Source organism: Aegilops tauschii, chromosome 7, assembly GCF_002575655.3.
Source record: "Aegilops tauschii subsp. strangulata cultivar AL8/78 chromosome 7, Aet v6.0, whole genome shotgun sequence".
NCBI classification, from domain to species: domain Eukaryota; kingdom Viridiplantae; phylum Streptophyta; class Magnoliopsida; order Poales; family Poaceae; genus Aegilops; species Aegilops tauschii.
The window spans coordinates 478,218,825-478,241,219 of NC_053041.3; the positions used below are offsets into that span (position 1 = coordinate 478,218,825).

General features: G+C 46.4%; 1 non-coding gene and 1 pseudogene across 1 annotated transcript; both read left to right on the forward strand.

The window, feature by feature from the left end:
* Window positions 1-8,146: 8,146 nt before the first annotated feature.
* Window positions 8,147-9,567, forward strand: LOC109750428 (eukaryotic translation initiation factor 2 subunit beta-like; annotated as a pseudogene).
* A 176-nt stretch (window positions 9,568-9,743) lies between these two features.
* On the forward strand, window positions 9,744-9,822 carry LOC120970086 (small nucleolar RNA SNORD34). The gene has a single exon (XR_005764834.1). It is a non-coding gene; the product is annotated as a small nucleolar RNA SNORD34 (small nucleolar RNA).
* The last annotated feature ends 12,573 nt before the right edge of the window (window positions 9,823-22,395 follow it).

Consider the following 22,395-nt stretch of genomic DNA (forward strand, 5'->3'; position numbering starts at 1 on the left):
CGGCCGTAAGGTCTTAATCTCGTATTCTCGTTTGGAGCTATTCTAGACGAATTTTGTCAGATTCGTCGCGCACGATCGATCATTTGAAATTTCCTTTGACCAGCAGCCTAATCATGCAGTTCCTCACAACACTTGTGTTGTAAGTTTTTGGTTTCGACGATCGTAGCTTCATCTCTCTTTGAGCAGCAGTGTACTGCACTGACGCCGCCATGTCGAGCTCATCTGTCCTCTGCTCAGAGCCCTCCTATTCGTCGCTCTCGACGCCGAAGCCCTTCCCCTTGATCTCCTTGCCCACGTCATACTAAACTAGAGTCGTTTCTGGCGTCGCTCATCTCGGCCTACTCTCTGTCGTCCTCCTACTACACTAACGCTGCAATGACGCGCACATTGCTTCTTGTGTCCTCTACCTCCGTGCACACTGCAGTTCGCCGCGCCGCCGACGGGGCCGATCATCTTGGCCTCCTCTCTCTCGCCCTACTACACTCGAGTCATTTCCGGTGTCGATCATCTCGGCCTCCTCTCTCGTCCACTGCACTGACGATACCATGGCGCGGGCACTGCATTCTCCTCCTCCGTCGACTGTCTTTGCGCGAGCACCGCAACTAGTTCGCCGACGGTGTCGCTCGCCGTGCCGCCGACGGGGTCGCTCGTCCACGACTCCATGCTCGTCATGTCGGACACGGCGCCACGGCCACTATCCACCGCAGTCGCCATGGTCCGGCGCACACTGCATTTCTTCTCCCACTTCCTCTGCTATCTCTTAACCCTGTGTGCTAAGTGCAAGTGCTAGCTCTTAATCATACCCCATGTGGGCAACCAAACAACGTGTAGTTGCATGTGCCGAGACAATGCAGGCAACCAAACAACGTGCCAAAGTTGATCTCCTAATGCAGGCAGTCCATATGCAGGCAACCAAACAACTCGCATATGTCGCATATAAGTTGATCTCCTAATGCAGGCAGTCCATATGCAGGCAACCAAACAACTCGCAGATGTCACATATGAAGCTGTTTTTCTAAAGACAGACTGAGTGGAAATGTGTATGCAACGTAGGTACTGTAGACAACGGCAACCAAAAACGTCCTAAGTGTACATTTTGGCACGTAGAAGAAACTATGAGGCCTTGTACAATGGGAGATGCTTAGGGGAGGTGCTTAGAGAAATAAACCAGGTTTTTCTTAAGCACCGGTGCCTATTTGTACAGGAAAGACGCTTAACTAAGCATCTCTCCTGTAGAAATAGACACCGGTGCTTCACAAAAACTCGGTTTATTTTTCTAAGCACCTCCCTAAGCATCTTCCATTGTACAAGGCCTGACCATGTTCGCTGCCACTGGCCTGATTGTGCGGTCACCGTCCGATACCCCTTTACTGGACAAGGCTAGCTCGCATTTTCTTACCCTTCCAACCCTACAAAGCCTGTTTAGTTAGCTCGATACTACTTCATTTTTCTGATTTTTTTATTGAACTGTTAGACCGATAAATAAGCTTAAACAGAATTAAACGGACCTACAAAAATTTGCAATCATAAAAAGAATTAAACGGACCTGGTTTGCATCCCTACCTGTTGTCCGTTTCATACAGTTGAGGCGTCTCACCGGGTGGACCGCATCGGTGCTCGCCCGCGTGTAATGGATCGGAACGTGTACGTGCTTAGATTTGGCGTAGAAGCTGTCATCCCCTCATTTCACTGAAAACAAAAACTTAGTGGCACTATACGCGCTGCATTTGCATGTGAAGAATGATCTTCAGACAGGCCGTTGCGTATGCCATGGGGGAAGCAGTCGTGTATACCGAGTGGCCCGTAAGATCCGGATCCAAAGTCCAAGTTGGCATGCAACTAGCGGGCGACAGCTAATATATCTGGCTGCTGCTGCTGTACACTGCACTTGTTTGCCGACGCAGGTCGCTGCGCCAGGCCTTCCATGCTAACGGCGTGTATCCGCTTGGTCAAACCGAACGCTGTCGCCTCGACAACGGCGGTGTGTTAAGTGTGTTAGAGTATCTCCAGCCGCGCCCCAGGGACCAGGCCGAGGCCGAGGCGGCACGCGCGGGGATGATGAATCCCCCCGGCAACCACGCGCCGTACGCGCCCTGGGGCCAGCAAGGTGTCGGGTCTCCTACGCTGCAGCCATGGGGATCGCCGGGCTACGCCAGAGTGCTTCGCCGACCACCGCTCGCGTGCAGGAATCCATCCAGCACTGCCTCGCCGACGCACAGGCCCGGGCCGTCCTTCGTGAAGAGAAGACCGAGGCGCGGTGGTCGGCGTTGATGTCGACAAGCGCCGTCAAGCTCGTCCTACTCCAGACCAACGTCGCCGCGAAGAAGAGGAACACCGACCTGGCTTTCCTGCTGGGCGGGGCGGACATGCTTCAGAGCACCGACGAGGCGGTCAAGGCGTGGTACAGGGCGCATGTCGGCCTCATCCTGGACCAGATTCCCTCGACGACGCCGCCCACGCCCACGCCCACGACGACGCCGCCCATGCCCACGCGCACGCGGACGCCGCCAACAAGCCCGACCGATGATGCCGCCGAGACTGCCCGCAGCGCAGAAGCCACGCCGCCAACAAGCCCGACCGATGATGCCGCCGAGACTGCCCGCAGCGCAGAAGCCACGCCGCCAAGCACAGAGACCCCATCAAGCCCGCGCACGCCGACTCCACCGACGCCGGAGGGCGACCTCGCCATCTGATGCGCGTTTCTGTTCTGATTTTTGTACGCCGAACTTTTCATCGATCGCCGATCACCGCTTGATCGCCGGATCGTGGCATTTATTTTTGGGCGCGGGAATGAACTACGTTTGAATTTACCAAGGCTGAGGGGCGCCTGGGCCGTGGCTGGGAGCTAGGCCGATGCTCTTAGGTGCGAGTGAGACCCATATCGGGGGATGGCTCTGCTGTGCATTGAACTGACCACGCAATGGAACTGAGTTTGGTCCAGATGTGCTCTACAGACAATGTTGCAGAGACCAGCGGTAGCCGGTTACTGAACGAGAATATGAAATTGGCAGGGCTCTGACTACTTGGTTGGAAAACAGATCACTTGTGTGTACTGGGTATGTCTGGCTCCTGCCCCATAGCAATGCCCTACAAACAACTTTTGTCAATTATTGCGTAGCCCAGATGTCGGCTAGAGATTTCTTGATTCTTTTCGTTTTGAGGCAAGAGACTTCTTTTTTTTAACCGAAACCGTAGAACAATCGTTGTACGGTATTAATATATTAAAATAAACAAACAAAGGTTGGAATTTACAAGGAGTTCAACCAACTCCAGTTTTGTGGAAACCAAACGGGAACATGATAAACTGGCTTACAAACTGTTCTGTCCAATTGACAAGCAAAGATTTAAACTTGTCCTTGATGCGATGCTGAAGGAGGAGTAAGTCAGCCTTAAGGCCTCTTCTCCAAGCTTGAACAGAAGGGATCTGAGCTTTGAAGATTTTCCCATTGCGTTGCATCCAAATGTTCCAACAACCCATGATCAGAATTTCCATAGCAATGTTGGGAGGAAATGCTTCTGGGAGAAGTAAAATTTCATCAAATATCGAAATGCCACGTCTGCGCTGTCCCAGGATGGAATTCCAGCAAGCTTGAGCAAAATCACAGTCCCAAAAAAGATGCAAGGTTGTTTCTTCTGTGCTAACATGGCAGGTCTCACAATCATAGGAAGGCATATGAAAGGATTTTCTTTTGAGGAGGCCCCTGGAGTTGACTCTATCATGCAAGATGAGCCAGAAAAATATTTTGTATCTCAAAATAGCTGCATTCTTCCAAATCTTCTTGAAAATGGGAGGTGGGTTTTGATCTCGCTGTGCCAAGCATTTGTACATTTTGATTGAGGAGAAAGCAGTACCCCAGGAATAACTCCAAAAGTCATTATGAGCAGAGAGCTGAGTGTCTTGAAGGATGGACTGAAGTTCCTGAAACTGTTGCAAAGCTTGGATGGAAAGAGGCGTGTGAAAATTATCCAGAGGGTTGTCCATTTGCATAAATCCTTGTACTGACAAGTCTTCTCTGAGTGAGAAAGAATATAGCTCCGGATATTTATGTTGAAGAGCAGCATGGCCCCAATTATCCTGCCAGAAATTTATGGTGCTGCCAGTACCAACCTCTCCCTTAGCCCAATGTTTGAATAGAGGGAGCAACTTAATTAAGAATTCCTTTCCACCAAAAAGATCCCACTGGTCTGGAGGTGAGAATGCCGTTGGGATAGTAAGATGCCCAAATAAGATTCACCCAGGGGATGTCAGCATGATTCAAGAATTTATGAATATGTTTCATCAATAAACATCTGTTGTGTGTGGCAATGTCTAGAATTCCCAAACCTCCTTGATCTTTAGGAACACAAACTTTTTCCCAGGCAATCAGAGCAGGACCTCTTTCTTCCAAACCATACTTTCTCCAAAAGCACAATCTGAGTAATTTATTGATCTGATCAACTATTCCAGCAGGGAGGGTGAGTGTGCTCATGAAGAATGTTGGCAAGCTTGTGAAAATAGACTTAATGAGTGTGAGTTTATCCCCATAGAAAGCAAAGTGGAGCAGCCAGCAAGTCTTGTGTCAATCCTTTTAATGATAGGGGCAAAGTCTTCCAGCTTAGGTTTGAGTATGCTGAGAGGTAAACCAAGATAGGTGAAAGGAAGAGTACCAATAGAACATCCCAAATTATTTGCCAGGAGTTGCATCTTTTGATCTGGAGTGTTGATTGAAATCATTGCAGACTTGTCAAAGTTTATCCTTAAGCCAGTGTAGGCAGAGAAATGCATCAGGAGACTTTTGAGTTGCTCTAATTGCACACTACATGCAGGCATGATTAAGACTGTGTCATCTGCATATTGGATTACTGGGAAATCTGGACAGGGGTGTAGCTCAAGAGGTTTTGATATGAGACCTGAGACCATTGCTTGGTTTAGAATTGAGGCAAGAGACTTCTTGGTTCTTTGTTAGCCAGAGAATTGGTAAATTTTGTTGAGAGAATGTAATGGGGTCAGCATGGAGGACGACGTTTCGGTGCCATGGAGTATCTGCTCCCTAAGATGAACTGTAAAGAACATAGGAAAAAGAATGATTTTTTTGGCTCCAAAGATGCACAATATTTCTAGCCGTGTGCTAAATTTCATGGCGACTTGTCATCGGAGGAGCTTTGGAGGAAAAAAATAAGCATTTTGAGAAAGTTTTGATTTTGGAGCAATGGCTTTGTTTTTCTTTTTGCCCTGAGCTCCTCTCTGGTGTCAAATCACCATGAATTTTTGCGCATCCTTCATTTTTATGTGCCCTTTTTTTCCAGATGTTTGTTGTTCACCCGGGAGCATCTATGCTCGTGATTTACTATGGGTTACCAGTTGGAAGAGTCTATATAAAGGAGAGTTAATTTAGTACACCCCGTTTGCAAAATCGTAAAATGGCAACTTTATCTTTTTTAAAAGAGAGATAAAAACTTTGCCTCATTAATTAGTTAACTAGAAGAGAAATGTATAGTTAATTAACAAAACTACGCCATGTACACCATGGTCAATTTCGAAGTAGACGTGGTCTCCGTTTGTGATCCTCCCACCCGAATAAGCACCACGATGACGCCACTGCCGCTAGGGATTTGAGCGCGTCGCAAGGAACAATCACACATAGAAAGATATAAACTAAACTCTGTCATGAACACTGGCGAGCTTCTTCTCTCTAGTAGTGGTGGGTGGCTGGCTAGTTCGGCAGAGCGGGTTCCCCCATTTGTCCATGTGTGTTTGGTTGGACGTCTTCTGTTGTGGCTGTCATATTGTCTCTTTGAGTGTGGGCCTGGGCCTGAGTGTTTTGAGGTTTCGGGTCGCCTTATCCCTGGATGTATGGGTTTTCGTTTGGTTTTTAAAAATTAGTCCGGCAAAACCTTCTTCTTAATTAATGAAAAAGGCCCAGCTTTTACCTCTTTTAAAAGATACCTGGCGAACTTTGCTAGTGAGACCAATCTACCACCAATCAATCAATTAGAGAGAGTATTCCTTAAAAAGAAATTGGAGAGTGTATCACACTTTCAATCAACTTAGGCTAAGTTCAACCCAACCAATCGGTACTTCCTATTTATATCGAGTATTATAGTACAACGGAGAAGAAATATGATTTAACAACGCACAATGACACAGATAAATTTGGTGGCGCAGGATTAGAAGGTGTCGACATATTATCGAGTACTTGTATGAAAAAGTCGTGATTAGATCATCGATGTTTTTTTAAACGATAGGTGATGGATTAGAAGAGAAGAAACACAATAGTTGCATTCGAGAGTTAGAATAATGTCCTTCCCGTCATACCCACGTACTGACGATGCGCCTAGCACCGACGAAAGGCGTGTAGAGGTTAGCCTCCTAGGGATCTTTTTGGATCCAGTTGGCGCTCGTCTCCAGTGGATTCATCTGGATTCGAAGACTTTGCGGGTATGGCCTTCCGATCTATGCTTCTCATCATCGGTGACAGTTGCTGCTCTAGTGCGATGGTCCTTCGGGGCCTTACCAAAACGACTTTTTGACTATCTATTGCAATAAGGTTTGCTCGGCTCTGGTAAGGGAAAGACAATCATAGTGGCGTGCTTTTGGCTAGCTCCAGTGCTTGAAGTTGTCGCTAGATGGTCCTTGGACCTGGTGATAATTTTTGTTACTTCTTATGTTCTTTGTACTATTATTACATATTATTAGTAATAGATCATAGGATTTTTCGCATAAAAGGGGATTAAAGGTCATCCGGTTTCCTAGGCACTAATAGTTTGTAAACACTAAAATATTGTTGCCTCCGTCTAAGAAGTTTTGGATATTTCATACGAACTATATACGGACTGAAATGAGTGAACAAAACATACTAAAACGTGTCTATAAACATCTATTTTTTTTAAAAAAAGTTAGAATATCTTATAATTATGAATGGAGAGACTTTTTCTTTTTGCGATGAACAGAGAGAGTATATAACAGAGAAAAAAAGCTTTTCCACTATTTATTTACCCCAAAGGTACAACATTTTTAGAGGCGTTCCGAAGCAAAGCTTGAACAGACTAACAAAAGTACAAAATGTCCCTAAAAAAAGTACAAAGATGTTTTAAGTCACGGGTTGGGGAGGCATCAGGCAACGGCCGGCGTCCAGAGTCCAGACATATTCAACCTGACAACTCTCATGTCTTTGATATGATAAAGATGAGTGGCGGATAAGGAGTACACACACGTGTCCAGTTCTGATACGATTGTATGATATGCAAATCCATATATTGAGATCAGCATACGCGGATCACAACCGCATCTTCATGGATCTTGTCAACAATATGTTACTGTCCGTTGAGTTCCTATTGATTTTTTTTTTTGAGGGAGTTGAGTTCCTATTGATCTATTCGTTCAAGGTCACTTTTGCGCCCTGAACATGGCACATAAGAAAGATAGTGATCACCCCGCAAAAAAAAGAAAGAAAGATAGTGCTCGTTCGGACTTAAAACAGTCAAGAACGGTGGCATTTTGTTTATCTGAAGAAAGCAACAAGCTTGACTGCGTGGGGTGGATTCCAAGGTAGATATTGTACAAAATGCTATCAAGTGTGAGTTCAGGAAAGCTACAAGCAAGTAAACTAAATACTCCAGCAAATAATGAAGCAATAAAGTACTAATAGGCCCCTTTCCGTGGCTGGCATTGGGGGAAAATGTGCATGGTTTGTTTGCTTCGTAAGTTTTTTTTCCAATCATCTCTTACTTCTAAAGGTGGACTTGGTAGCTCTCCTCATAGTTTTTTGTCTCGCCTCTCACTATCATCTATTTCATCTTAGTTTTTTTCGCCTCACCTCACACTACCATCTATTTTGTCCTTTTTTTTTGCCTCACCTCCTACTATCCTCTTTCACTGTTTTCTTCATCCCACGTCGGGTTTTCAGTGAGAAAACGACGCGCCCCAAGTGACACATCACGCATCTCTCCTTCCCCGTTTGTCTCTCCCCACCAGTTCCCTTCCTTGTCCGTTGCCTCCCTCCCATCTTGTGGCAACACAGGCAATTGGCGGCGATCTGAGACCAATGAGACGGCGCCGCACCCCCGGTACTTCCCTCCCCCATCCGCCAACCCTCTACCCTCCCTCTACAAAGGCCCATACGGCCCTGTTCGCCCGACCTCTAGGCGACGCTGGCGACGATCAAGGATGGTTGTGCATCCCGACGCCTCTCTTCTCCGCCATCTCCTCAAGGTGAATCTTCTCTGGAAAGTACCCCTCTCCTCTCCATCGATCCACCATTGGTAACCATAGAACTTGCCGGCTCTGGACTGAGATGTAGACTTCCCGGTGGAACTACCCACGCGCTGGAGGAGCTGACGGCACTGAATACAGCCATGGTGGGCCAAGAGCACACAGAGAGGATGTAAGCGGGCGGCCTCTTAGGTGAGCTACTCCGATTTTCTTTTTGATGGGTCTGTGGTGAGAGAGCTACATGCACACGCGTAGATCGACTTTTGTGATTCGGTTCCATCAGAGTAGCTTTTACAGGAGCATTGCGCCGACATATTCAGCCAGAGTACGGGGCTTTGGACTGTGAACTTCTTCTAAGCTCACCTCGGACCCGTAAAAAATCATGCCAATGGAACTTTGTGTACTTTTCACGTAGCATTGATTTATAACAGAAAAGTGTCATCCAAAAGTTGAAATGAGCTCTGTTCTTCCGTGGTGAGGAAGAAAAAAAATCGAATTCATAAACACTTGAAGACGAGAAACTGAACTGAGGTTTTACTTTGTTCGTCATGCAAACTTCAGGTTCAGCTTGACCCATCTATTCCCGACATGGGAAATGGACATGATATTCTAGGTATAGTTCATAGTTCATATGTGTGTTGATTCACTTGATCCTTCGTTTTTGTGACACATGTTTTGACGTATCCGATTCCATGCTCTTCAGATCATCAAACTGTTGAGGAGGAAGAAGGCATTTGTTATTAACTTATTGTTTTGTAGGGTACTTATTGGGTATTTCTGTTGCTGCAGCTACTGGATGGAGTGTTCAACATTCTCGCTGGAAACAATCCAGATCTTGCCATGAACAGAAAACATAAGTTATGAGACCTCGTATGATTCTTAGGGAGGGCACGAGGAAGACAATATTTGTGAACTTTATGGAGTCGTGTAGAACCTTCCTGCATTTATTTTGAGTGCACTTTCATCGGTTTTTGACAAATGTTATTATGAGCTAACCATCTGCAAACTACATCTCCAGATTGCGTAGGGAACCTAATCATGTGATGGATTTTTTCCTCTTTGAAATGGTAACAAGCGGTTCACTTGGTGGGAGCACAAGTTGGTGAGCAAAGGGAAGATTTACCCCGAAATCCATTGAGTCAATCCTCAGGAGATACATCAGTAAGTGTCCTCACCCAATTGCATTGCTTTCATGATTCAAGGGTACCCTTCATAGAACAATGGTTTCCTGAATTCGGTAGGCTGTCTATGACCTTTTTCATTTCCTAAAACTTTCATATGTGTATGCCATTTGCAATGGAAGTAAGGTCCATGATACTATTATAACCAAGGAAAACCGTCTTTTCTTTCTTCGTTGCGAACTTGCGATCAGGTAAAATGTCATATTTTGGCACACATAAGTACTTATTTGGTTACACCCAGTCTTCTGCTTCCACATGATATCTCAATCCCATGTTGAACATTTTGCTACTTATCACTACATATAATTCGTCATCTATTTACATTTTTTATTAGATGCAAATTCATCATGCCATTATCCACCTACTGTATCTGCAAATGATGAGTTGCAACTTCATTGCCTACATTGTTTGACAAAGACTTAAGTTACTAAATGAAATTACATGACTTCATTGCCTACGTTTAGAGTGCACCCATTTAGCAAGAACCGTAGATGGTTGGCCACTACCAGCCACCGACGGACCAACCACCTCACCCGAGGCAGTCGACAGCTTCCCCGCCACCGTCTCCTTACCCTTAGCAATGGCGGCCTGCGCCACCTCATTCGCACAGACCAATGAGAGGAGGGAAGGAGGGGATCCAACATTCACATCAAAAGTAACCCCAACATCCGATAAAACCTTGACCAAATCACTATCAGGTAAAGCCGGCATCACCAAACGAATAGGAGAGGATAGGGGGGGGGGAGGAGTCCTTAGGTGGATCGCATCCGTGGAAACAGCCAACCGAGCCGCCCACTCCGAGTTGGGTTCCCCACTTTCCCAGACCCACCGGCTCTTGTGTGCAGTGGACACCGGAGAGTGAAGCGAAGTTGAGCGCACCACCGGCGACGACGTAGCCCCAACAGGGACAGCAGCCGCCGCCGCACCCAAGTCAGCATCCAGCCGCCTACAGAGACCAGCCACAGACTGCTTAGAGCCTGACATGGCCCTACTCTTGGCGGAAAACTTCTTCACATAGGACTTCTTCTTCTTGCTAACTAGGCCCGAGGCAGCCGAAATCGGGGAAGGAGGCACAACCACAATCTCAGAGAGTGAGGGAGATGCGGCACAAGCCGGCACATTGGAGCAAACTGCAGAAAACGCGGTGCCCATACCCTTCTCGGGAGGAACAGAATGAACCACGGTGGTGAAGGAAATATGCCCTAGAGGCAATAATAAAGTATTATATATTTCCTTATATCATGATAAATGTTTATTATTCATGCTAGAATTGTATTAACCGGAAACATAATACATGTGTGAATACATAGACAAACAGAGTGTCACTAGTATGCCTTTACTTGACTAGCTCGTTAATCAAAGATGGTTATGTTTCCTAGCCATAGACATGAGTTGTCATTTGATTAACGGGATCACCTCATTAGGAGAATGACGTGATTGACTTGACCCATTCCGTTAGCTTAGCATCCGATCGTTTAGTATGTTGCTATTGCTTTCTTCATGACTTATACATGTTCCTATGACTATGAGATTATGCAACTCCCGTTTACCGGAGGAACACTTTGTGTGCTACCAAACGTCACAACGTAACTGGGTGATTATAAAGGTGCTCTACAGGTGTCTCCAAAGGTACTTGTTGGGTTGGCGTATTTCGAGATTAGGATTTGTCACTCCGATTGTCGGAGAGGTATCTCTGGGCCCACTCGGTAATGCACATCACTATAAGCCTTGCAAGCATTGTGACTAATGAGTTAGTTGCGGGATGATGTATTACGGAACGAGTAAAGAGACTTGCCGGTAACGAGATTGAACTAGGTATCGAGATACCGACGATCGAATCTCAGGCAAGTAACATACTGATGACAAAGGGAACAACGTATGTTGTTATGCGGTCTGACCGATAAAGATCTTCGTAGAATATGTGGGAGCCAATATGGGCATCCAGGTCCCGCTATTGGTTATTGACCGGAGAGGTGTCTCGGTCATGTCTACATAGTTCTCGAACCCAAAGGGTCCGCACGCTTAAAGTTACGATGACAGTTGTATTATGAGTTTATGTATGTTGATGTACCGAAGGAGTTCGGAGTCCCGGATGAGATTGGGGACATGACGAGGAGTCTCGAAATGGTCGAGACGTAAAGATCGATATATTGGACGACTATATTCGGACTTCGGAAAGGTTCCGAGTGATTCGGGTATTTTTCGGAGTACCGGAGAGTTACGGGAATACGTATTGGGCCTTATTGGGCCATACGGGAAAGAAGGAAAAGGGCCTCAAGGGTGGCCGCACCCCTCCCCTTGGTCTGGTCCGAATTGGACTAGGGAAGGGGGCGCCCCCTTCCTTCCTTCTCTTTTTCCCTTCCTCTTTTGCTATTCCATATGGGAGGTGGAATCCTACTAGGACTAGGGAGTCCTAGTAGGACTCCACACTTGGTGCGCCCCCTCCTAGGGCCGGCCTCCTCCTCCCTTGCTCCTTTATATACGGGGGCAGGGGGCACCCCATGGACACACTTGATATACGATATTTTAGCCGTGTGCGGTGCCCCTCTCCACCAGATTACACCTCGATAATACCGTCGCGGAGCTTAGGCGAAGCCCTGCGTCGGAGGAACATCATCATCGTCACCACGCCGTCGCGCTGACGAAACTCTCCCTCAACACTCGGCTGGATCGGAGTTCGAGGGACGTCATCGAGCTGAAAGTGTAGAACTTCGGAGGTGCCGTGCGTTCGGTACTTGATCGGTCGGATCATGAAGACGTACGACTACATCAACCGCGTTGTGATAACGCTTCCGCTGTCGGTCTACGAGGGTACGTGGACAACACTCTCCCCTCTCGTTGCTATGCATCACCATGATCTTGCGTGTGCGTAGAAATTTTTTAAAATTACTACGTTCCCCAACAGGTGGGCAGACTTCTTTGTAGAGATGTTGCACATGATAATACAAAAGATGTATTCCTATATATGTTTATTTCTGTACAATGAGAAGCCGTGATGGGCAGAATAATTGTTCTTTCAAGAAATGGTGCACATGACAATACAAAGTTGTATCTCTATATATGTTTATTTAGATTATGAGAGAGAGAGAGAGGAAGATGGATTATGTCGACGTTCAAAAATAAACCCATCGACAAGGGTCCCAAAGCGATGTCACTGAAAGGGGTCATAAATTCACCAACTTTTAAGTATATATGCAATAAAAAATTAAAAGGCCCGTAGCGACGCACACCCATTCTATTAGTAAGCTGTTATGTTTGGGTTGCGCTAAACAGCAACACGACGTCTTCTGTGTCATGGTTTGTTTCAGCTTTTGTTTCGGTTTGGTTGTCGCCAAAAGATTTGTTTCGCTGTCGTTGAAAAAATTGCATCGCCTGACGTTACAGTTTGATTAGGCATACTCAAGCTAGATTGTTTTAATCGTGTTGCTTTCCGTCTACGTATGTCATGCATGTGAAAGTAATTGCGAATGGTGACTAGTACACACTAGACTAGTACTTCCTCCGCAAAAAAAAGAACGTTTAGATCACTATTTTATTTACAAAAGGAATAATGATTGGGAAATGCTTATTTTAATCCGGCTGATAACGCGCGCTCATCAGCTGCCTTCAGTGTCGACCACGTGTCCAAGTGAAGGGGTCCACTGCTGCGTCCGCGCGCTCGCTCCGTGTCTTGCTCCACCGCGAAAGCTATTTTGTTGATGAATTGCTGCCAGGTAGTAATAGTCGCACTACCTAGTACGCATGTACTCAACTGCTTCCTATTCAAACAAAAAAAAACAATAAATATGTTTTGAAGGTAATATATCGTGAGGCCCGTTATGGTTGCTTGGATATAGTGCTAGCACATTTTGATACAAGTTTGTGGCTCCATTTGTTTTGCCTACGGCCTGGTCGGGCACGCCGCTGCATACAAACACTCCCTTAAGTAGTAATGCATACTTTAAGCAGCGTCTTTAACGCCTTGGACGTTGCCGCGGCCGTTGAAGCATGCCATCGCAACATCATCGAAGTAGCCGAACCGCTATTGTAGCATCGTCAAAGCAGCCGTGCCATCATCGCAACACTACCATGGCCGGCAAACATGCCATTGCAGCATCGACAAAGCACTAGGGCCTCTGACGCAGCATCGCCGTGGTCGTCAAAGCACGCAGCCGCAACATCATCGCCATTGCACGCCACAGTTGCGGCTGCCGAAGCAACCGCCTCAGACGGTCGAAGCACGTCGTCGCGACATCATCGAAGCAACCAGGCTGCCATTGTAGCGTCACCGCGGTCCTCGGCGCATGTTGTCGAAGCACACCGTGGCCGTTCTAAGAACACCGTCGCGACATTGCTGTGGCCATCAAAGCACGCTGTTGCAACATCACCGAAGCAACCAGGCTGCCATTGTAGCATCACCGCGGTGGTCAACGCATGCTCGAAGCACACTGTTGTCATTCGAAGAACTCCGTCGAGACATTGCCGTAGCCGTGGAAGCACCCGTCGCAACATCATCGAAACAAGCAAGGCTACCATTGTACCATTGTCGCAGTCATTGACGCATGCTGTCGAATCACACTGTGTTCGTCGAAGCACATTGTCGCAACATCATCGAAGGAGCCAGGCTGCCATTGTAGCATTGCCGCAGTCATCAACGCATGCTATCGAAGCACACCGTGGCTGTTCGAAGAACGCCGTCGCGACATAGCCACGGCCACTGAAGCACGTCGTTGCAACATCATCGAAGCAGTAAGCCTGCCATTGTAGCATTGTCGCGATCATCGATGCATGCTGCCGAATCACGCTGTGACCGTCGAATCAAGTCGTCGCAACATCATCGAAACAACAAAGGCTGCCATTGTAGCTCACCGCGATCATCAACAAATGTCACCGAAGCACACCGTGGCCGTTCGAAAGATGTCGCGGACATCGAAGCAACATCGTTGAAGCAGCCGGGCTGCCGCCATAGCACGCTAGATAGCATCACCACGGTCGTGGAATCAGTCGAGCCATCGTCGTAGCACGCCCCATAGCAGCATCGTGGTCGTCGAAGCAATCGTAGCGCGCCTCATAGCATTACTTTGGTGGTCGAAGCACAAGGGTCACCGTCACACGGCCACCAACGTCCGGTGGAGGTTTTATTTTTCTTGAATGGAATGCTGGCCGGTGGTTGGTTGTTCCGAGTTGCCGATCCTGCGTATGTGTTGGGAATTTGCTAGTAGTACGTTGCAGGGAGCTTTTTTCTTTTTGACAAGAAGAAGCAAACATTAATTAAGTCGGTGGCTCAAGCCTTACTAACTTACATCATGGGCGTATCCAAGTTGCCGTTCTCGGTCTGTGATGAGCTCACGAGGATGGTCAGAAGTTTTTATTGGGGATTGGCCAACGGAAAGCGAAAAGTACACTGGCGTGCATGGGACGATTTGTTACAGCCAAAAGATAGGGGAGGTGCTGGTTTCCGTGATTTCCGTTTATTCAATCAAGCATTATTAGTAGACAAGCCTGGAGATTAATATCTAAACCTGACTGTTTGTGTGCTCAAGTGTTGAAAGCTAGATATTATACCAAAGGCAAATTGGAAGATACCGTTTTCACAGGGAATGCATCGTCGTCTTGGCAAGGAATTAGCCACGGACTTGATTTGTTAAAAAAAGGGCCTTATTTGGAGAGTTGGTAACGGGCGTAACATCCACATCTGGCGTGAAAATTGGATTCCTCGGCCCTTTTCTTACAAGCCAATTTCTATGAAAGGGACGTGTCGACTTCGATTTGTTTCTGAACTTTTGAATGATAACTGCTCCTGGAAGTATGATCTATTGCAACGATACTTCTTGCAGGCGGATGTTGTTGAAATTATGAAAATACGAGCATCCCCGCGTCTTGGTGAAGATACACTAGCCTGGGCCCGGGGAACTACTGTTTATTTGTTGGGGAACGTAGTAATTTCAAAAAAATTCCTACGCACATGCAAGATCATGGTGATGCATAGCAACGAGAGGGGAGAGTGTCGTCCACGTACCCTCGTAGACCGTTAAGCGGAAGCGTTATGACAACGCGGTTGATGTAGTCGTACGTCTTCACGATCGACCGATCCTCAGTACCGAACGTACGGCACCTCCGCGTTCAGCACACGTTCAGCTCGGTGACGTCCCACGATCTCACGATCCAGTAGAGCTCGAGGGAGAGTTTTGTCAGCACGACGGCGTGGTGACGATGTTGATGAAGCTACCGTCGCAGGGCTTCGCCTAAGCACCGCTACGATATGACCGAGGTGGATTATGGTGGAGGGGGGCACCGCACACGGCTAAAAGATCAATGATCAATTGTTGTGTCCTTGGGGTGCCCCCCTGCGCCCGTATATAAAGGAGCTAGGGGGGAGGCGGCCGGCCAAGGAGGAGGGCGCGCCAAGGGGGGAGTCCTACTCCCACCGGGAGTAGGACTCCTCTTTTCCTAGTAGGAGTAGGAGAAGGGGGAAGGAGGAGCGAGGGGAAGGAAAGGGGAGCGCCGCCCCCCTCCTTGTCCAATTCGGACTAGAGGGGGAGGGGGCGCGCGGCCTGCCCTGACCGGCCCTCCTCTTCTCCACTAAGGCCCATTAGGCCCAATATACTCCCCGGGGGGTTCCGGTAACCCCCCGGTACTCCGGTATATGTCCGAAACCTCCCGAAACACTTCCGGTGTCCGAACATAGTCATCCAATATATCGTTCTTTACGTCTCGACCATTTCGAGACCCCTCCTCATGTCCGTGATCATATCCGGGACTCCGAACTACCTTCGGTACATCAAAACACAAAAACTTATAATACCGATAGCCACAGAACTTTAAGCGTGCGGACCCTACGGATTCGAGAACTATGTAGACATGACCAGGACACGTCTCCGGTCAATAACCAATAGCGGAACCTAGATGCTCATATTGGTTCATACATATTCTACGAAGATCTTTATCGGTCAAACCGCATAACAACATATGTTGTTCCCTTTGTCATCGGTATGTTACTTGCTCGAGATTCGATCGTCGGTATCTTAATACCTAGCTCAATCTCGTTACTGGCAAGTCTCTTTACTCGTTATGTAGTGCATCATCCCATAACTCACTCATTAGTCACATTGCTTGCAAGGCTTATAGTGATGTGCATTACCGAGAGGGCCCAGAGATACCTCTCCGACAATCGGAGTGACAAATCCTAATCTCGATCTATGCCAACTCAACAAGTACCATCGGAGACACCTGTAGAGCACCTTTATAATCACCCAGTTACGTTGTGACGTTTGGTAGCACACAAAGTGTTCTCCGGTAATCGGGAGTTGCATAATCTCAAAGTCATAGGAACATGTATAAGTCATGAAGAAAGCAATAGCAGTAAACTAAACGATCAAGTGCTAAGCTAACGGAATGGGTCAAGTCAATCACATCATTCTCCTAATGATGTGATCCCATTAATCAAATGACAACTCATGTCTATGGCTAGGAAACTCAACCATCTTTGATCAACGAGCTAGTCAAGTAGAGGCATACTAGTGACACTCTGTTTGTCTATGTATTCACACATGTATTATGTTTCCGGTTAATACAATTCTAGCATGAATAATAAACATTTATCATGATATGAGGAAATAAATAATAACTTTATTATTGCCTCTAGGGCATATTTCCTTCAGTCTCCCACTTGCACTAGAGTCAATAATCTAGATTACATAGTAATGATTCTAACACCCATGGAGTCTTGGTGTTGATCATGTTTTGCTCGTGGAAGAGGCTTAGTCAACAGGTCTGCAACATTCAGATCCGTATGTATCTTGCAAATCTCTATGTCTCCCACCTGGACTTGATCCCGGATGGAATTGAAGCGTCTCTTGATGTGCTTGGTTCTCTTGTGAAATCTGGATTCCTTTGCCAAGGCAATTGCACCAGTATTGTCACAAAAGATTTTCATTGGACCCGATGCACTAGGTATGACACCTAGATCGAATATGAACTCCTTCATCCAGACTCCTTCATTTGCTGCTTCCGAAGCAGTTATGTACTCCGCTTCACACGTAGATCCCGCCACGGCACTTTGTGTAGAACTGCACCAACTCACAGCTCCACCGTTCAATGTCAGTGTCAAAGCTTGCATCGACGTAACCATTTACGACGAGCTCTTTGTCACCTCCATAAACGAGAAACATATCCTTAGTCCTTTTCAGGTATTTCAGGATGTTCTTGACCGCTGTCCAGTGATCCACTCCTGGATTACTTTGGTACCTCCCTGCTAAACTTATAGCAAGGCACACATGAGGTCTGGTACACAGCATTGCATACATGATAGAGCCTCTGGCTGAAGCATAGGGAACATCTTTCATCTTCTCTCTATCTTCTACAGTGGTCGGGCATTGAGTCTTACTCAACTTCACACGTTGTAACACAGGCAAGAACCCTTTCTTTGCTTGATCCATTTTGAACTTCTTCAAAACTTTGTCAAGGTATGTGCTTTGTGAAAGTCCAATTAAGCGTCTTGATCTATCTCTATAGATCTTGATGCCCAATATATACACAGCTTCACCGAGGTCTTTCATTGAAAAACTCTTATTCAAGTATCCCTTTATGCTATTCAGAAATTCTATATCATTTCCAATCAGCAATATGTCATCCACATATAATATTAGAAATGCTACAGAGCTCCCACTCACTTTCTTGTAAATACAGGCTTCTCCAAAAGTCTGTACAAAACCAAATGCTTTGATCACACTATCAAAGCGTTTATTGCAACTCTGAGAGGCTTGCACCAGTCCATAAATGGATCGCTGGAGCTTGCACACTTTGTTAGCTCCCTTTGGATCGACAAAACCTTCCGGTTGCATCATATACAACTCTTCTTCAAGAAATCCATTCAGGAATGCAGTTTTGACATCCATTTGCCAAATTTCATAATCAGAAAATGCGGCAATTGCTAACATGTGTAACGCCCCGAGACCGACGCTTCAGAAGCCTTCCAGTTATTTCGTTGTTGCCGTGTGTTTTATTTGTTTGTTGCATTTCATCATGGCATCATCCGCATTGCATCGGTACTCGTTGCCGTCATTATTTTTAAAACTGCAATCGTTCATAGTTGCCTCTCCTCGCTTGTCTTCGTTGACCTTTTGACATGCCCCTTTGTCGTTGTCGACCTCTCTCAGACCCCTCGTGTGCGTGTCCGAAACTTCCCTAAACCCGACCCGGACTATCGCTACCGATGGGTCCGGATCATCCCCAAACATCTATAAAACATCATCGTTTCTTATATAGACTCTTCTAGCCTATTTTTCCCGAGCCGTCCGATTACGATCGGAGGGACCAGATACCCCTAAGCTAACCCCTTCCTATAAATAGACCCTAACCCTAAATTTTAGGAGCAATGTCCCATCCATCCTCCGCCGCGCCCTCAGGCAAGATGACCATACCCTCGATATCACTTCTATCTTTGCTTGCTAGTTGTTCGCTCTATTGCTATGCCACGCTACCTACCACTTGCTATATCATGCCTCCCATATTGCCATGTCAAGCCTCTAACCCACCTTTCCTAGCAAACCGTTGTTTGGCTATGTTACGGCTTTTGCTCAGCCCCTCTTATAGCGTTGCTAGTTGCAGGCGAAGATGAAGTTTGTTCCATGTTGGAACATGCATATGTTGGGATATCACAATATCTCTTATTTAATTAATGCATCTATATACTTGGTAAAGGGTGGAAGGCTCGGCCTTATGCCTGGTGTTTTGTTCCATTCTTGCCGCCCTAGTTTCCGTCATACCGGTGTTATGTTCCTTGATTTTGCCTTTCTTACGCGGTTGGGGATTTATGGGACCCCCTTGAAAGTTCGCTTTGAATAAAACTCCTCCAGCAAGGCTCAACCTTGGTTTTAACTTTTGCCACCTAAGCCTTTTTTCCCTTGGGTTCTACAGACTCAAGGGTCATCTTTATTTTTAACCCCCCCGGGCCAGTGCTCCTCTGAGTGTTGGTCCGAAATGGGCAGCCTGCGGGGCCACCTCGGGGCAACTCAAGGCCTGGTTTTACTCGTAGCTTGACCTATCCGGTGTGCCCTGAGAACGAGATACGTGCGACTCCTATCGGGATTTGTCGGCACATCGGGCGGCTTTGCTGGTCTTGTTTTACCATTGTCGAAATGTCTTGTAACCGGGATTCCGAGACTGATCGGGTCTTCCCGGGAGAAGGAATATCCTTCGTTGACCGTGAGAGCTTGTGATGGGCTAAGTTGGGACACCCCTGCAGGGTATTATCTTTCGAAAGCCGGGCCCGCGGTTATGTGGCAGATGGGAATTTGTTAACGTCCGGTTGTAGAGAACTTGACACTTGACTTAAATTAAAATACATCAACCGCGTGTGTAGCCGTGATGGTCTCTTTTCGGCGGAGTCCGGGAAGTGAACACGGTTTGGGTTATGTATGAACTTAAGTAGTTTCAGGATCACTTCTTGATCACTTCTAGTTCACGACCGTTGCGTTGCTTCTCTTCTCGCTCTTATTTGCGTATGTTAGCCACCATATTTGCTTAGTGCTCGCTGCAGCTCTACCTCATTACCCCATCCTACCCATAAGCTTAAATAGTCTTGATCTCGCGGGTGTGAGATTGCTGAGTCCTCGTGACTCACAGATACTTCCAAACAGTTGCAGGTGCCGATGAGACCAGTGCAGGTGATGCCACCGAGCTCAAGTGGGAGTTCGATGAAGACCTTGTTCATTACTATGTTTCGTTTCCAGATGATCAGTAGTGGAGCCCAGTTGGGACGATCGGGGATCTAGCATTTGGGTTGTCTTCTTTTCTTTTGGTTCCGTAGTCGGACCTATGTGTGTACTCTGGTTGATGTATGTTTTGTTTATGTATTGTGTGAAGTGGCGATTGTAAGCCAACTCTCTTTATCCCATTCTTGTTCATTACATGGGATTGTGTGAAGATGACCCTTCTTGCGACAAAACCACCACGCGGTTATGCCTCCATGTCGTGCCTCGACACGTGGGAGATATAGCCGCATCGTGGGCGTTACAAGTTGGTAATCAGAGCCATCCCCGATTTAGGAGCCCCCTGCTTGATCGAATCGCTGGCGTTGTTGAATCAAAACGTTTATTCCAGCTCCGAGAGGCTTGCACCAGTCCATAAATGGATTGCTGGAGCTTGCACACTTTGTTAGCTCCCTTTGGATCGACAAAACCTTCCGGTTGCATCATATACAACTCTTCTTCCAGAAATCCATTCAGGAATGCAGTTTTGACATCCATTTGGCAAATTTCATAATCAGAAAATGCGGCAATTGCTAACATGATTCGGACAGACTTAAGCATCGCTACGGGTGAGAAAGTCTCATCGTAGTCAACTCCTTGAACTTGTCGAAAACCTTTCGCAACAAGCCGAGCTTTGTAGACAGTAACATTACCGTCAGCGTCAGTATTCTTCTTGAAGATCCATTTATTTTCTATGGCTTGCCGATCATCGGGCAAGTCAACCAAAGTCCACTCTTTGTTCTCATACATGGATCCCATCTCAGATTTCATGGCCTCAAGCCATTTTGCAGAATCTGGGCTCACCATCGCTTCTTCATAGTTCGTAGGTTCGCCTTGGTCAAGTAACATGACCTCCAGAATAGGATTACCGTACCACTCTGGTGCGGATCTTACTCTGGTTGACCTACAGGGTTCGGTAGTAACTTGATCTAAAGTTTCATGATCAACATCATTAGCTTCCTCACTAATTGGTGTACGTGTCACAGGAACCGGTTTCTGTGATGAACTACTTTCCAATCAGGGAGCAGGTACAGTTACCTCATCAAGTTCTACTTTCCTCCCACTCACTTCTTTCGAGAGAAACTCCTTCTCTAGAAAGGATCCATTCTTAGCAATGAATGTCTTGCCCTCGGATCTGTGATAGAAGGTGTACCCAACAGTTTCCTTTGGATATCCTATGAAGACACATTTCTCCGATTTGGGTTCGAGCTTATCAGGTTGAAGCTTTTTCACATAAGCATCGCAGCCCCAAACTTTAAGAAACGACAACTTTGGTTTCTTGCCAAACCACAGTTCATAAGGCGTCGTCTCAACGGATTTCGATGGTGCCCTATTTAACGTGAATGCAGCCGTCTCTAAAGCATAACCCCAAAACGATAGCGGTAAATCAGTAAGAGACATCATAGATCGCACCATATCTAGTAAAGTACGATTACAACATTCGGACACACCATTACGCTGTGGTGTTCCGGGTGGCATGAGTTGCGAAACTATTCCGCATTGTTTCAAATGTAGACCAAACTCGTAACTCAAATATTCTCCTCCACGATCAGATCGTAGAAACTTTATTTTCTTGTTACGATGATTTTCCACTTCACTATGAAATTCTTTGAACTTTTCAAATGTTTCAGACTTATGTTTCATTAAGTAGATATACCCATATCTGCTCAAATCATCTGTGAAGGTGAGAAAATAATGATACCCGCCGCGAGCCTCAATATTCATTGGACCACAGACATCAGTATGTATGATTTCCAACAAATCCGTTGCTCGCTCCATTGTTCCGGAGAACGGCGTTTTAGTCATCTTGCCCATGAGGCATGGTTCGCAAGTACCAAATGATCATAATCATGTGATTCCATAAGTCCATCAGTATGGAGTTTCTTCATGCGCTTTACACCAATATGACCCAAACGGTAGTGCCACAAATAAGTTGCACTATCATTATCAACTCTGCATCTTTTGGCTTCAACATTATGAATATGTGTATCACTACTATCGAGATTCATCACAAATAGACCACTTTTCAAGGGTGCATGACCATAAAAGATATTACTCATATAAATAGAACAACCATTATTCTTAGATTTAAATGAATAACCATCTCGCATCAAACAAGATCCAGATATAATGTTCATGCTTAACGCTGGCACCAAATAACAATTATTCAGGTCTAAAACTAATCCCGAAGGTAGATGTAGAGGTAGCGTGCCGACGGCGATCACATCAACTTTGGAACCATTTCCCACGCGCATCGTCACCTCGTCCTTAGCCAGTCTTCGCTTAGTCCGTA